This window comes from Struthio camelus, chromosome 22 (assembly GCF_040807025.1).
Source record: "Struthio camelus isolate bStrCam1 chromosome 22, bStrCam1.hap1, whole genome shotgun sequence".
NCBI lineage: Eukaryota > Metazoa > Chordata > Aves > Struthioniformes > Struthionidae > Struthio > Struthio camelus.
The window spans coordinates 9,686,674-9,696,907 of record NC_090963.1 but is presented as its reverse complement, the minus strand read 5'-3'; the positions used below and the strand labels follow the sequence as shown (position 1 = coordinate 9,696,907).

General features: G+C 60.9%; 1 non-coding gene across 1 annotated transcript; it reads right to left on the bottom strand.

Moving 5' to 3' along the window:
* Positions 1–208: 208 nt before the first annotated feature.
* On the bottom strand, positions 209–280 carry TRNAA-CGC (transfer RNA alanine (anticodon CGC)). The gene has a single exon. It is a non-coding gene; the product is annotated as a tRNA-Ala (tRNA).
* Positions 281–10,234: the final 9,954 nt, after the last annotated feature.

The following is a 10,234-nucleotide window of genomic DNA, read 5'->3' as shown; positions in this document are numbered from 1 at the left end:
CAGCAGTGTCAGTGTTAACTCCCTCTTCCCTTGCCCAGGGATGTCATTTCAGATAGTGAGCCGGTTGGTCACTTCCTACCTGGGGAGCTGCACATGCCGTAGGACATCCCATGAGAGGGTGAGCCCACCATTTGTGGAGAGGGGCGATGCCTCCATTCCCCATCCCTCACCCCTGCGGGGGGATGGAGATTTAGGACAAAAGCACCCCTGGAGATGCTGGGGATTGAGCCCAGGACCTCCTGCATGCGGAGCAGGCGCTCTTCCACTGAGCTACATCCCCTCGGAGCCTGCCAAGGGCTGGGACAGACTCTCGTCCCATGACATGTCCTTGCCAAGCACAGCCCTGTTGTCCCCCGGTGCCCTGGGAGCCTCAGCAGAAAGCAGCATTCACACCCTCCTGCTGGCCCGCAGGCTGGGTTGGGGGAAGCTGGGATTGCAGGGAGTGTGTTCGGCTGTTAACTGTAAGGTTGGTGGTTCCAGTGCACCCAGGAACAGAGTCCTCTTGGCAGCGGGCCAGGGGGACTATGCTGCCCAGCACCCTGGGCTTTGCTCACAATCACCATGAGCTATGACGGACAAAGCGGCGGAAACCCTGTGCTTCTCTCACTGTGCCTGTCCCTCCAGGGTGACACCCAGGAGACAGCGTCAGGGTGACTCCAGCTGGGCAATTACACAAGGAAGGACCTGTCTCCTCAACTGGGGAGGCTGTGACAAAAGAGGGGTCATCGCTCGTGGGGCTGCTGCCACTGCCCTTCCTGCTCACACCTCTGGGTGTGCAGAGATGGGTCATGCTCAGGGGTGTTACACTGGGAGGGAACGGGGAGGAGGATCAACAGGACAGGGATCAGCACCAAGCACAAGGCACACGCTTTATTACAGCCAAAGCATAACAAATCAGGCTTTAGTGAAGGCATGCCATTCTGCCCTGTGTCATCCTCCAAAGAGGAGAAGGAAGGGAAGCATGAGCAGTCACAAATGAATCCCAAATGCTTTCCCAAAAGCATCTCGTGGCCGTGTCTTCACCAGCCCCTTGATGTGCTGGGAGCCTTCCCGCGCCTGCCCTGCTCACCAGGGAATGCTCTTTTCCACTCGCACAAACTGATCTGGGAAACCCAGGAGGAAAAGGGGAAATTCCCATCCCCACACCAGACGAGAGCGCGTGGGGTCTGTGTGATGCAGTGCTTGCCTACAAGAACACAGGACACGTCGTTCAGACTTCTCCCTGCGGTCGAGAAGCCACCCCTGCAGGGTCGGCCCTGATGCTCCAAAACAAAACCACAAGTCCCAAAGAACACAGCCTAGCTGGATTTGTTTTATCCAAAGCTGAAAGGCACAAACTGACAACAACAAAGTTGTTGGCAAAGAGGTGGCCAAGACGTTACCGTGATGCACTGCTAATCTATTCTACGCTGTGCACATGGGCTCAAATCCCATCCTCGTCCAAGACTCTCCCTGCTCCTGGATCAAAACCAGGCTGGAAGGAGTCTTCTGGAGCAGTGACTGTCCTGCAGTCAGCGTCCCTACAGACAAGCGTTTTCAAGCTCATGCTCAAAGCCGGTAAGACAAACACTTTGCTTGGATGGACAGCTCCGTCCTCTCCCAGCAAAAGAAAACAAATCTGGCCAAATAGGGGAAAAACTCACAGAAAGAGGGACAAAGAGCTTTCAGGTCATCAGAAATGAAAAAAAGACAAGAAAGTCAAGAAGGAGAAGAAGGCCAAAGATAAATATCAAGAGAAGGGTTACAAATTAGCAAGGATTACAGCATAATCAACCATTTCCCCATGATTCTTAACTAGGTGTTTCTCATGTCTCCCCCTCTTTTCAGCTGGACTGCAAAATCACTGGTAAAACAAGGGTGCCATCACGTTTAGCCTCTAGGCAAAACTTCCACCAAATTTCACTTAGCTAAGGTCTACCATGTGCTGCTATCAAAGCAGCTAGTTTTACCGTAATCCTCAGTGCAGTGCACTGACCGGAATGCAGTCAGTTTTCAGTGAGGGGAAGGCTTTTGGAAGCCTTCCTCTCGAGTCAGTTCATCCCTGCAGACACCGAGCAGATCAAGGTGCTTGGAGGTTCAAGCCTTTGCTGCTTAGAAATCAAACCCTCAGCCAGATAGTTTTATGCTGCATATCATGACAGGGAATGACATTGCTTCCTTTTGGTCTTTCAGATGCAGAGCTTACTGAGAGAAGCCTTCAGTGCTCGGACTATACCTACCACCGGATGCAATTTACCATCATCAAAACACCAACCATCGCCAAAACAATGCTAACCATTAACACTGGAAAATCTATTATCAAAACAATAACATTCAAACCAATCATAAGTGGTTCTTCACATTTGTGTTCAGAATTATCCTAAGAAACAAACTTTATTTTAAATGTTTTCACTTGAGACCCTCTTTCCAAAAATGTACTTGTAGTCCTGCTGAACGTTTTAAATTGCCAGGTAAATATCTCACGGGAAATAGTGCCTTGGAGTAGGGCATCTCAAGTACTGCTTGGCTACAGGCGCAGGCTGGTTGTGTGCTCTTCATGTAATGATACTCGAGGTTCAACCTCCGCTCCTCTGCTTTACAAGAGGAAGAGAAAGGAAGAGACAGGGTATATCCTTGTGAGTGCTGAAGGCCCCACTCACCCTGCCCAGACTCTTCCTCCATCCCAGCCGAGGTGGGTGTGTGCCCCATGGTGCCAGGGCCTGCCAGAGCTGGACAGAGGGAGAGGGAGAGAGAGCTGGGAGGAGGGATGGGGAAAGAAAGAGAAGGATGGAGGCCCAGAGAAAAAGAGGGAGAGGGGGAGCTGAGGGAAGGATGCAGGACCGCACAGAGAATGGGGAGCAGAAGAGAAGAGAAGAGGGATGTAGAGGTGGACAGAGGAATAGAGAGAGAGAAAAGATGGAGGGGGGAGTTGGACAGAGAGAGAGAAAAGAGGAAAGAGGGGCATGGAGAGGCAGACAGAGGCAGACAGATGGGGGAAGAGCAGTGTGGTAGCTGGAGGCAGGGACAGACGGAGAGGTGGGCAGGCATGGAGAGGTACGGGGCATGCAGAGGGGCAGAAGGGCAAAAGAGGAGGGAGGGATGGAGGGGAATTGCCAGTGCTAGGGAAAGGGGGGAACCCTCAATCGTGGTCTCCCTCTCAGGGCAGCAAGACCTGGAGGGAAGTAGGTGGCGGGGAGCCCTCCTGTCTGCTGCCAGTACCAGCCCCGGGGCAGGATTTGCATGTCTGGGGGCCCTGTGGAAGTTTTGGGGGTGTTTAGGCAGCAGTGTGGGCTATTGGGCGGATTTTGGCCCTCGGAAGCAAAGTCTGAAGGCATTTTGGAGCCTCTGTGGCAGGTTTCAGTGTGTCTTTCTGGGTCTTGGGGGGGGGGCACTTGAGCAGTCTGGGGGTATTTGAGGCTTTTAGGAAGGTTTGGGAATGGTTTGGAGCTATTTGGGGTGTCAGTGGGAGCTTTAGGGCAGCAACGGGGGGCACCTGCTTGCCCTGGGTCAGGGTCACCTAGGCCTCCTCCCCCCGCCAGTTTGCCCCATGGCTGCCCCTGCCCCAGCTGCCCTCAGGTGCCCCAGCCCCCTGGCTGCCCCTGGGGACCTGGGGACCCCTCACCAACCTCCCCTTTTCAGAACCACACGGCAACCTGCGGCTCAGAGGTGGCCCTTCACAGGGGACACTTGTGTGATTAGCGAACGAGCAGCGCCCGCCCCCGCCGCCAACCCACCCCCCAGCCAGCCCCTGGGGACACATTGCTGCCGGGAGCTGCAGCAGAGACCAGCCAAGGGTGATGTCGGGGCCCTTTGTGACTCCTGCCACCCCCCCCATTGTGACCCCCATGGTCTCCACGGTGTCACCTGGTGCCCCACGGTGTCACCTCAGTGCGTGGGGAGGAGACGGCTGGGATCTCCCCAGGGAGCTCCCTCAGCCACCCCCCGGCGTGGCCCCACGGCCCCGTGAAGGACCTCGCCTTCCCCACTGTGTCTTTGTGTCTCGCCTGGGCCCCGGCCCCAGCATGGTGCAGAGACCCCCTCGCTGCCCCACGGCGGTATGGGCTGGGGATGAGGACCGTCCCCCCAGCCGCCCCATGGAGGCCTGGGTCAAGAAGGAGGACGGACCCCGCAGCTGCTCCACGGAGGCCTCGCAGGAGGCCTCGCAGACAGATGCGGTCCTCGTGGCCCTCGAGGGCATGAAAAGCACGAGTGCCTATGACACCGCAGCGGCAACCCGTATGCTCGAGGATATGATGGGATACTGCGCCGCCAAGCCAGAGCACGTAAGCCTCCAGCCCGCTGGCAATGGTCCTCAAACCCAGGGCTCTCAAGCAGAGCGTGAATCTGGCAGCAGTTTCCCTGTGGCAGCAAGCTGCTGCCAACCCGTGTCCCTTGCAGGTGCAGCTGGCTGTGGTGCATATCTATGAGAACCTGCCGTGCATCCGTGAGGCCGCAGCCCAGGACATCCTCAAGCCCTTCCTTCTCCACCTGGCATGCCGCTACCCGAGTGAAGTGGTCACTGGCCTGCTGAGCTGCTCCCCAGCCTGTGACAGGTACGCCTGCCACGTTGCCAGCCTGAGTGCAGCAGCCCCAGGGCTGGAGCTGGGCTCCCTCCAGGCCTCGTAGAGCCACCGGGTCGGCCAGCCCCGGAACGGGTGAGCGGGATCGTGGGATGCTGAGCCAAGCCTTTCTGGCTCGGGTTCACAGTGTTGCCGTGGCCATGTGGGTGCTGATGGTCTCCCAGTCGCTGGCAGCTGAGAGGGTGCTGCAGGAGCTGCTCTGCATGCTGCAGCACCGGCCCCTCTGCAAGCCAGGCACCACCGCGCAGGACCTCACCCGCATCCTCCCGCTGACTGTGAGTTGCCCCAGAGGGAGGCCTCGTCGTGCATGTAGCTGTGGTACTAGCAAGGGCTGTCATTGACTTTTTTTTGCAGGTGACCCGGGCACTGAACATCATCCTCCTGCAGCACGCTTGCAAACAGGAGGTGAAGGCGCTCTTCCCCCGCCTCTTCCTGGCCCTCCTCTTCCAGCTGTCCTTTGCCCTCATCGAGGCGCAAGAGGACATCCCTGCCTTCAACCACGAGGGCAAACTCATGCCTCCCAGGCCTGTCAGGTACCCAGTCCCCCAGGCCCGTCCCCTGCTGCCCATGCCAGAGTACGGAGTGATAAACCAGTGCTCTTTTCCCCGGGCAGGGTGGCCGTGCAAGCCATGCAGGCCCTGCTGTGCTGCACTGGCTACGGGGAGCAGGTCACTGCCATGGAAGGGCAGGGCGGCTGGGAGATGATCAGTCGGCCCGGGACCCACCTGACAGGGGTTGCCTTGCTGGCCAGGTGAGCCCCCTGCCCTCCCTGGCCCCTCATCCCACTCTGGCGGCCCCACGGGCTCCTGGTGCAGTTTGCCCATCTGTCTTGGCTGCCATGCTGCCTCTCCTGTCCATTGCCAGGCAGATGCAGGGGAACCCTCTGGAGGAGCGTGCCAAGATCTTCCTGAACCTCAGCCTGGCCCTGAGGGACAAGGACAAGTGCCTGGAGATCCCCTCTATGGCCTTCCTCATCGAGGTAGGATGTGGGGATAGGGACGGGGGGTGGGGTGGGGGTCATGGCTGAGGGGATTCAGATGGGGCTGGAGAAGAGGGGCTGTGGCCCAGGCTGGGGACGTGGGGCCGGGGCTAGGGCCGGGGGGTGAGGATGAGGATGAGGACAAGGGGTAGGGCGTGGGGCTGGGGATGCAGCGCTGCTGCTGGGGCTGGGGCTGGGGCTGGGCCAAGTGGGAGGTGGCAGCAGGGATGCCATATCACGCACTGGGGTCCTAGTCCTGGGGGTGGCCATGAGTCCCTGTGCCACCCCGGCCCTTTGCCGTTGCAGCTGCTGCGGTGTCCCGATCTGTGTGTGCTGGCCGATGAGGTGGCGCTGAGCCTCTGCCAGGTGCGGCTGGGCAATGAGCGCCAGGTCATGCGCTGGCTGGCACTCCGTGGCCTCCTCACCCTCTCTGGAAGACCCTCCACAGTGAGTGAGCTCTCGCCGCCGGTGCCTGTGTCCCGAGCACTTCTGCCACCAGTGGAATGAGGAAAATGCTGCATGTCTCCCTGCAGGCAAGGAAGATGCTGAAGGTGATCCCAGATGTGGTGGAGCGGCTGCAGGATGCCGATGGGGAGATGGACGCCAAGGCCCTGGCCGTGCTGCGCAACGTGCTGCACCACGCCGAGCCGCGGCAAATCAGCCCCCTGGCTGTGCAGCTGGCCCACGACCTCCTGCCCCTCTTTCCCAATGTGAGGATGGTGGTGGGGAGCTGGTAGGAGGCCCTTTGTGGTTCTCCCCCCGCCCACCGCGGCTGAGGTTGCTGTGCTTGCCCCCGCAGGAGGTCAGCACGGTGCGGGAACTGGCCATGCGGCTCTTTGGGGAGCTGCTGGGCCGGACAGTAGGCAGCGAGAGGCAGCAGATGAAGCAGCTGGCACGCCAGGGGCTGCTGCCCCTCTTCTTCCATCTGAGTGACCCACACCTCGGTGTGGCACAGGTACAGGGCACCGTGGCGGGCCATGAGGCCACCGTGGTAGGCACCCCAGGCAGTGGCCATGGGGTGGCTCCGGCCTGGCCACGGTGCCATCGCCCATCTCCCCACTCCTCCCCAGGCTGCCCAGACAGCCCTCGTGGAGGCCGCAAAGCTCCTCAGCTGGAAGCAGCTCCGGAAGCTGGCCAAGACGGTGCAGACCTGGCACATCGGCGAATGCCTGGTGAGGAGGCCCAAGCAGTGGCAGGCCTGACCTGGTGGTGCTGGCCCCCGTCCCAACGGTGCCAGCACCTCTCCTGGTGGAGCCAGCCCCCGTGCCAGCATCTTTCCTGGTGGAGCCAGCCTCTCTCCCAGCTGTACCCGCTGGGAATGTCCTGGAGGTGCCAGCACCTCTCCTGGCAGTGCTGCTGGTGCCAGCCACTGTCCCTTCTGTGCCAACACCTTTTCCAGCAGTGACAGCACGTGTCCCAGCTGTGTTAGCCCCTGTCCCGGTTGTGCCCGCGCCTGTCCTGGGAGGGGGGATGGGCCCAAAGTTGCCAACGCCTGTCCTAGAGAGGGGGGCGGGTGTCCCAGGGAGGGGGACAGGCCTGGCAGTGCCAACACCTGTACTGGGGGGTCTCTGCAGCTGCGGAAGGCTGGGCCAATAGCCAGCGAGTATGTCAGCTGCAGCTGCCGGTACCTGGAGGACCCCCGGGCCACTCTGCGCGAGCAGGCTGTGCGCTTCATCGGTGAGACCCCTCCGGACACCCACAACCCTCTCCCCAGCCCCAAGGTCCTTCTCCTCAGGCCCCATGTCCCTCTCCCCAGCCCCTGGCTCCCTCTCCCCAGCCCCTGGCTCCCCCTCCCCAACCCCCCAGGACCCACTCCTTAATGCTTGGATCCTTCTCCCCAACATGTGGGACCCTCTTCCCACTCTCTAGATCCGTCTCCCCACTGCCCCTGAGTCCCTCTCCCAAGCGCTAGGTTCCTGTCCCAGTGCCCAGGTCCGTCTCCCCACTGCCCACGTCTCTCTCCCCAGCGCTAGGTTCCTCTCCCAGTGCCCAGGTCCGTCTCCCCACTGCCCACGTCTCTCTCCCCAGCCCCAAATCCCTCTCCCCTGGCTGGGTCTCACCTTGTGATGGGCTGTGTGTGCCTAGGGCTTGCTGCTCAGCTCCTGGACTGGCGCGAAGAGGAGCTGGAGGAGATGTGCAGCCGTGCGTAGGGCACGCGGGGTCGGCCGGGGCTGGCGGGAGGAGGCCGGGGCTGGAGACGGAGGGAATGTCCGGCGTATTTGAGGGCCGGTGTTTTTGACTATGCAGAGGGCACCCATGGCCTGCACCAGGCCGGAGGGCTCTTGCATACCTTTCCTGAAGGGAATCTGGGGGGCATCTGGGGGATCACTGAGCACAGACAGATCCCCTTGTGCCCTGCTCTCTCTTGGCCCTCTCTTGAGGAGGGGCCTGGGGTCTCTGCTGATACAGGGCTTGATCGCTGCTCTCTTTCCTCCCATCTCAGTCCTTCAGCGCTTGGACAAGGACAGCAGCCCCACAGTCCGCTGCCTGGCAATATCCACAGTCTTCGTCCTCCGAGCGCCCAGGAAAGCACCGCCACCAGGCTTCCCCTTCCAAGCCCTGCGCGCCCGTCTGCGGAGAGCCTGGCAGCGGTGGCACCCAGGCCCAGGGGCCGGCACGGACTGAGCATCCCATAATTCGGCGTCCCCCAATTGCCAGCCCGCCCCCTGTGCAGAGCACATTCAGCAGAGCAGGTGCCTCCGGGCCACGTCCCACTGGGCTTGCACAAGGATGAAGACACCACAGTCTGCCTGGGAAGTCCTGTTCCTGTGTTTGCCCATGCCCGTATTAAAAAGCTTTGTCTTGTGCTCACCTGGAAGGCTGGGGCAGATGGGGCTGGTGAGGGCTGCAGGGTGAGTGTGGGAGGAGGAGCACAGATGCCATGGAGAGCAGGCGGATACAGCTGGAGAGCAGGAGGGGACGGAGGGCATGGGAGTGTGCGTGCTTGTGGGGCCCTGCGGCAAACCCAAAGGCAAAGCAAGCAAGCTGCTGCACTCACCACCACCTCTGGGGCATCTGAAGGCATGTGAGTCGCCCTGCAGTCCCATCAGGGCACATCTGTGCCCCTTTCGGTACGCCCCAGGTCCCTCTGTGCACCTTTTGGCGCTCCTTAGTACCCCAAGAATGGCCGGTCTGAATCCCCACAGAGCCTCCTCAAGCCCTGCTCCCCCCCCTCCCCCATACAGTTGCCCCTGAGCCACAGGGCTCCCCAATCCTGCATGTGGCGCTGCGTCCCATGCCCAGCACCTCCAGCATCTCCCCAGACACCCACAATCCATACAGGGCTCTGGATGTCTCCAGCAGTGTTGCCTCCAGACCGGTGCCTCCTCTTCCTCCTCCTCTAGGACGTAGGGGTCCCCCACAGCTCTTCTGGGGCATGGGGTCCTTGGCGAGGTGCACGATGCTTCCTCTGGGTCCCCCCACAAGTTCCTCGGTGTCTCCTCCTCTGGGGCCCCCCATGGCTCCTCCTGTCATGCCCACAGCCAGGTGCAGCACCAACACCCACAAAGCATGCAGCACCCCCTGGCGATGGACCCTTCCAAAACCCCTCTCCCCTGCTGGGGGCATCTGCAGGGCCCGTCTGCAGTGCCAGAGACCAGTCTCCCTTCTCACAGCGGTAGCAGAAAGAGCTCTGTGTTCCCTCTATTTTTAATTCTCTACTTTTACACTGCTCGTTGCTATTTGTTCTTATGAAAGCCTTTGGGGTTTTGAGCCAGATGTGGTGCTTCCCTTCCCAGGGGTCAGGGTGTCTCCCTGAGGCTGATCAGGGAGAGCAAAGCACCAAGACCCGGCAGTGGGGAAGGGGCACGTCTCAGGAGCAGCAGGCTCGGGGACAGGCTGGGCACCTGCAAGTGTCCGTGGTCCCTGGAGTGGGATACTGGTGACCAGCCCAGCTGGAGAGTATTCCTGCTGGCGGAGACATTTCCATCCTGGAAACCACACACACAGTTTCCAGCCAAAATGGGTCTCTCTGTAGGGTCCCGTAACGCCCCTCTGGGAAGGGAGGGCCAGCGTCCACAGCCTAGGAGTGGCCCTGCTTGCTCCTTTCCCGGGGGCTCTGCCTGGGCCACCCTGGTCCCAAGGCACAGAGACCACCGCAGAAGTGCAGTGACAGGTTTAGCCCTGGGCTGTAGTCGCACAGGCGGGAGCCAGAGGTGAGAGCAGGGCCCTGAACACCCCAGCCAGCCCCAGAGGGAGGGGCTCATTGCCTGGGGATCACCTCCCCAGAGTGGCTGGGAGGGAGCTCTGCTTCCTGCTGCCCCAGTGCATGGCACAGAGCAGCTTGCTCGGGTGCAGGGCCTGGGATTTCCCCTCCTCCACCTCCACAGGCTCTCCCCTTCCTGGGGGCTGCTCCTGGCTGCCATGGTACTCACAGAGCCCCGAGCACTCCTGGCACAGCCCAGAGCTGGCTCCTTCCCGGCAGGGGCTGTGAGGCAGCAGGGCCCTGGGCAGCGCGGGGACCCCCCCCCTCCTCCTGCCTCCCATCCACCCCCACCCCTCTGCCCTCCCGCTTCTGGGCTGCAGGGACACAAGAAGGAGCTGCCTCACCTGGGCCACCAGTTTGGGTCAGTGCAGGGGAATATCTGCGTGCAGGGTGCAGGGGATGGGAGCAGGCAATGATGAGAGAGGACGTTTCCTTGAGCAGTGCAGGAGGCAGAGGAGGGAGAGGGCAGTGGGCTGGAGAAGGGATCACAAC